Source organism: Pseudorca crassidens, chromosome 13, assembly GCF_039906515.1.
Source record: "Pseudorca crassidens isolate mPseCra1 chromosome 13, mPseCra1.hap1, whole genome shotgun sequence".
NCBI classification, from domain to species: domain Eukaryota; kingdom Metazoa; phylum Chordata; class Mammalia; order Artiodactyla; family Delphinidae; genus Pseudorca; species Pseudorca crassidens.
In genome coordinates this window covers 76,945,585-76,951,584 of record NC_090308.1, presented here as the reverse complement: position 1 = coordinate 76,951,584, position 6,000 = coordinate 76,945,585, and the positions used below count along the sequence as shown (strand labels likewise).

At 42.4% G+C, this 6,000-nt stretch overlaps 1 protein-coding gene across 2 annotated transcripts in view; it reads left to right on the top strand.

Annotated features, from left to right (window-relative positions):
• The first annotated feature begins 322 nt into the window (after positions 1-322).
• MYO6 (myosin VI) overlaps positions 323-6,000 on the top strand; it is a 142,960-nt gene continuing 137,282 nt past the window's right edge. For both annotated transcript variants that reach the window (XM_067702740.1, XM_067702738.1), the window contains exon 1: positions 323-534. The gene's annotated coding sequence lies outside the window, so the exon portion shown is untranslated. The remainder of the gene's footprint in view (positions 535-6,000) is intronic.

Sequence of the window (6,000 nt, the reverse complement as noted above, 5' to 3'; positions counted from 1 at the left end):
CACGCTGCCCGCACGCAGTCCACGGGGGTGCGCTGCAGGCGCCTGGAGCAATAACCCCCGCGAAGGAGACCGTTTCGCGGGGGGGCAGGAACGAGGGCTGTGGGCCAGGCCCGGGACGGCCCCTCCCCGCGCCGCCGCGCGCCCTCCAGGTCCCGGAGGCTCGGCGCCGCGGGTCGGCGCGAGGACTGGCGGGGCGGCCCCGCGCCGAGCTCCCCCTCCCGGCGCGTCCGCGCCCGCGCCCCGCCCGCCAGCCCGCGGCGCCCCCGCCCCCTCGGGCGCTCCGTAGCCGTGACGTGCGCGCGGCGGGGCTGGGGACTCGGCGGGTTGCCGGCCGGCGGGCGGAGACGGACCCGGGATCTGTCCGAGCAAGAAGCGAGCTGGAGACCGGTCACCGCCGCCGCCCCGTCCCGGTGTCGGTCCGCGTCGTCGCCCTCTCTCCTCGCCCGCCACATCCCTCCCTCCTCCCCCCCCCCACCACGCCTCACCGGCGACAGGTAGCCCCGCCGCCGCGCACCTGCCCTCGCGTTCGCACCGGTGAGTGCCTCGGGACGCCCGCGGTGGGGCGTCGGCGCCGGGGCCCCACTTCCCGGAGCCTCGCTCCCCCAACCTGGCCTTGCTTCGGGGCCTCCTCTCGCCGCCCGGGGCAGACGAGCTGGCTTGGTTCATCTCCCGGGGACGCCGGGGGTGAAGCAGGTGATGAGTGGGCCCGGGCGGCGGCGGCTCCCGGTAGCGCAGGGGTGGGTCTCATTTCCACAGGACAATGAGAGTCTTCTTTCAAGTCTGTTACCACCAGGATGCCTTCGGGTATCTTCTCTGGCTTCCAGGTAGAAGCTGAGCCCTCAGGTGTCCAGCTCTGACCTGGACGTCCCGTGATAGTTTTCTCTTTCGTAAACAGGCTTAAAATTCAGTGCAGGAATAGTGCTTTTTGTTCTGGGATGTGAGGATCAGCTGCTGTCCCAATTAGTTTAATCTTGTAGGAGCCCAGGTTGGGACTGTATAAAGCTGTATTTTTAGTCTTTAGTTGGTCAAGTATTTTGGGTACGTTAATTTATATATCTGCTACTGAACAAGAGATTTTTACATTTTTTAATTCCCAAAACTCTTTAAAACGATTAAAATGCTCAAACTCTGGGGTAAGAAAATAATTTGATAGAGTTATTACTAGAACATCCGTGTCAGAATTATTTCCATACAGGTTTAGAAAACGTGTTACATTTTATCTGGGGTGAAGTTTGTAGTGGAGGAATGCTTAAATCCTAATCTACAGATCTAAGGAGATAGGAACACTGCCCCAATTTAATAGGCTGCTGTACGTGGTAGATAAAAGTTTTCCTTGTTATGCTCTGGCGGTGTAGATGCAATATAGCTAAATGTCGTCAGGGTTTGAGAGTTTAAAAGATTAATATTCTTAAGATTTAGCTGAGCACTGTTCACACGATAAAATGTGAATCTTGAACTTGGGCTGGTAATAGTCATGGTACAAAGGTTGACAGCAAAAGGACATTTCTGTACAAATTAACTAAGATGTCTTGGGTTGTGGTTTGCATTGGAAATTGTTTAGTGAAAAAATTACCTTGGTGTCTTTTACTATTAATTTTAGAAACACCACAAATTGGTCTATAGCCAGAGCTTGAAACAAAGCAGCCTTTTAAAATAACTCATTGACTTTTAAATATCCACCTCATTTAGAGTATTTTCAGTTGTGCAGAATTACTTGCATAGCGGTAAACAGAAGTTACTTTAGTCTTATTCAGGTTTGCCTGTTGCATTTGTATGTTCTGTGTGACATGCTATTTAATTGTTGGCTTTTTAAGTTACATTTTAGTTTTCAAAAACTAATTTTAAAAGGGAGTAATGGAAGTGATAAGCAACTTTAAGAAAGATTATGATTAAAAACTCACTATGTATGTAATATTTAAAAGTATATATAATATACGTATATTCTTCATTAGTGCTTGGAAACGTGGACAAGAAAAATATAATAAGCTATTGCAATATTTAATGTAAATTCATGCAAGGTCTTAAAAATATCATAAATCATAACCCATGGAACTCATCTGAAATGGATTTTTTTCTCTGTTTATGTTTGTGTGATCAAGTTTTAAAATAACAGTGGCCAGGAAATCTGAGAGAAGCTGAAGGCTCTTTTTTCATCCTGTTGTGACTTTGCCTGGAGACTGTGGTGTATTATGTAGCCCATTGTTTAGACAACGGGCTGTCTCAGGGTTCTAAAAATACAACTAAAATTAAAAAAAAATTTGACTATGTGAGGTTTGAATAAATATAAGCACCCCAGATATTAAAAAAAAAAAACTGATTTTCAGTCTGCTGATAATTGAATCCCCATGTCTGTTATGTAAAATGTCAGTTTTATAAAGATGTTTAACCTTTGTGAATTTTTTATTTCTCTATATTAAAACATTTTAAGTAAAAGATTGAAAAATGTATGACAAGTGTAATAAATCTCATACAGTTTAATTTTGATCCTTACAATGAGACATTTGGTAGTAATGTGACTGGCCCTTTAGTAGGATAAGATCGTCACCCATTTATTAGGCATCTGCCATAATCAGAACACTAACTGAGGAACTTGATCTGCAAAATAATTTTCAAGGTTGGTGGTCTTGTCCTTTTTACACATGAGGAAATTTAGGCTCAGAGAATTGAATATTTGCTCAAGGTCATGAGGTCATGTAGCTCCAGGGAGAGTCTGGATTCACACCCAAGTCTTCTGACCATAAAACCTCAGTCCTTTCCACCAGAGCAGGTTGCCTTAATCTCAGTGCAACTGGTAGACTATTCTGGTAAACCTGCAGAACTGGTATTGTGTTAAAGAATGTAACTGGAGGTTTGAACAAGGTACAGAGGAGTGACATTAAGAAGGGCCAGGAATGGGGCTCAGAATTAATTTTGAATTCTGTGTCTGTTTCTTCATTCTTAAGTAGACAGCCTTGAACAGTGATATGATGTTGCTTTATCATTTCTGGGGTAAATTCCAGAATATTATACATACTGTGCACTTTTAATTTGGATGGGCTGTAGGAACTAGAATTAGGCTGTAATGTAACACTGGTTTTCATTGTAGCTTAAGTGAATAATGTAATGTACCTGGTTAGGGTAGAACTTAAAAATGAGATAGGTTATTGCCTGTAAATGCAGTAGCTGCCTTTTAAATGTTATGTAATTAACTGTGTAATACTAAGGGGAAAAATGGTTTTCAGATTCTGATTAAATTGTGACCTGTTAGATCAGGACAATTTTTTTTTTTTAATGTCCTGTGTTTATTTCAGGAATGTCCCTTGAGCTGTAATAGACACAAAGAACAAAGTGAGCACACAAAGTCCATCTTTTGTAGCAAATGAGTCATTTCAGCAGTAGAATGTAGTTGGGTAAATGAACAGAAAATTGGTAGGAAGGCTCAGTTGGGTGACTTCTGTTACGGGTATGTCTTTGTTTTGAACTATTAGGAAGGATACTCATATTCAACTGTAAATACAAAACCATCATCCAAGGGCTTAATGTAAATTATTAATGGATGATCTGTAACACATCTGCTTTCGTGTGTGTGTGTGTGTGTGTGTGTGTGTGTGTGTGTGTAGATAATCAAGAACTAACTAAAGTTAAATAAGCTTAATTCTGTTTTTGAGGCATTATATAATGTTCAGAGGAACCAGGATGTTCTACATTTAAAACAGTTATGCTTTTATTTGACAGATTTAGTGGACTGTTAATAATCTTAAAATATAAGTATATCGTCCTACTTATGGTTTTCAAAAATAAGCTTTCTTTTCTCATTGAGTAGTGTAAGAATGACATAGTGGTTTGAGAAATGACCACAAGTCCAGCAAAAGTTCTCCCTGTGAGTACTGAAGTATGGGAAGTAAAACCAGAACAGATCTGGCATCTTTAGAAACCTTGCTAGTGTTGAAGAGAGGGGAAGTCCTTTTCTATTTATAAAACCTGTCTCTTCCAGTGAAACCAAAATACTGAAGCACATTCCTTAGGTGATATTCACATGCCTGCTGAGTAATGTGGGCAAAGCAAGGTGGTGCTCCTGGCAAAACCACAGGCATCTTTTATGCACCTTACATCACTTGTCATTTTATTTGAAGGTAACCTGCTGCTTAAGCTTTACAAGGTAAGGTATTACGTATCACAGAATTTAAAAAATTTCTGTTATATGTGGATGGGCATCTTTTTCAACAGATATTTATCGATGGTTCATTGTGTTTAAAATATAGCTGTTGATGGGAACTGGTTCTTCCCTGTTGTGGCAGATCTTTGGATCTAGGAAATAGGAGGAGTGGGACAGATGTGAAAAGAAAGATAAACAGAAACATCCATTTAAAACCTGAAGCTGTTTATGTCAGAAGTTAACACCCTACATGAATGACGCTTTACTCTTTTGGAAATCGTTTTATGTACATTTGGTCCTAGAACAACTTGATGAAGTAGATGTGGTACATCTGTTCTTACTCTGCACATGAGAAAATGGAGACACAAAGATAAGTACTTTGTTCAAGGTCACATGTGAGGCTGCTTAGAAGCGTCACTGAGAATGGAACTGCTATCTGTGTGTTCCCATGGAGTCCTCCCTCCCCCAGGTCTCTAACTCCTAGATTTAGTAAGGGTTAACCTCTCAGCAGTGACTTATTTCATTTTGTGGATTTAATTCAGATGGTTCAGGCAATTCTGAATAGTCAGGATAGCTAAAGTGATAATTATTAAATATGTAGTTACACTTTTTTCTTCTTGTTTTTTAACGTAAGGTAGAAGGTGAGCATGATGTAGTATTATGGAACTACTTGAACATTTTTAATAGATTGATGGAGTCAAGGTTGGTAATTAACTTTTCTAGTAGCAGTGTTTTTAAGGGAAAGCCAACAATTAGTTTTAAAAAAGAAAAATATTCTGGAGGAATTTTGAAAATAAGTTTTATTATTTGGTACATTGATATTGATCTGATTATTCTTGCTTTTGTAAAGACTTGCTAATGAGCTAAGGTGTGTCTCAGTTGGTACCTTTATGCCTTCATTCATTTCACAGATATTTGAGTGTCTGTCATGGGCCAGGCACTGTTCTGAGTGCCGACGATAAGGTGATAAAACCAAGTCCTTGTACTGAGTGACATTTTGTTGTTGTTTTGAATTAAGTTAATTATAGACTCATCATTCTAGTATGTGATTAACAGGGCTGACCCTAAAGTTGGGAAATAGTTGTCAAAGTGGTACAATTTGAGGGCTACTAAAAGCCTCATTTGCTCTAAAATATTCTGCTCCTGGCCTTTAGTCCACTGAGTTACAGCACTGTTACCAGTTGCTTCCTGATATATAAGAATATATTCCATCTTTTATCACAGTTTCAGGAAGTAAGGCTGAGAGAAAGTAAATGGGACCCAGGACTGATAATGTTGGCTTTCGTAAGAGAGTGGGTTGGCAAAGTATAATTTTAGTAGCCGCTGTTGTTTATTGAGCTCTTGCTGTGTGGCAGGTACCATGTCAAGCAAGTATTTTATGTACGGTAGCTCAGTTAATCACTATGTCGGACTTCCCTGGTGGCACAGTGGTTAAGAATCCGCCTGCCAATGCAGGGGACATGGGTTCGAGCCCTGGTCAGGGAAGATCCCACATGCCGCGGAGCAACTGAGCCCGTGCACCACAACTACTGAGCCTGCTCTCTAGAGCCCGCAAGCCACAACTACTGAACCTGCAAGCCACAACTACTGAGCCCATGCACCTAGAACCCGTGCTCCGCAACAAGAGAAGCCACCGCAATGAGAAGCCCGCGCACTGCAACGAAGAGTAGACCGCGTGCAGCAACGAAGACCCAACGCAGCCAAAAATAAATAAATAGAAGACATTAAAAAAAAAATCACTATGTCACCTTAATGCCACATGCACTTGGCATTAAGACTCTCGTGTCTTAGGAGAGAGAGGCACAGGGATGTTAAACTCGCTCAAGCTCCCAGCCAGTACTTGGTGGAGCTGGGATTGGATCCCT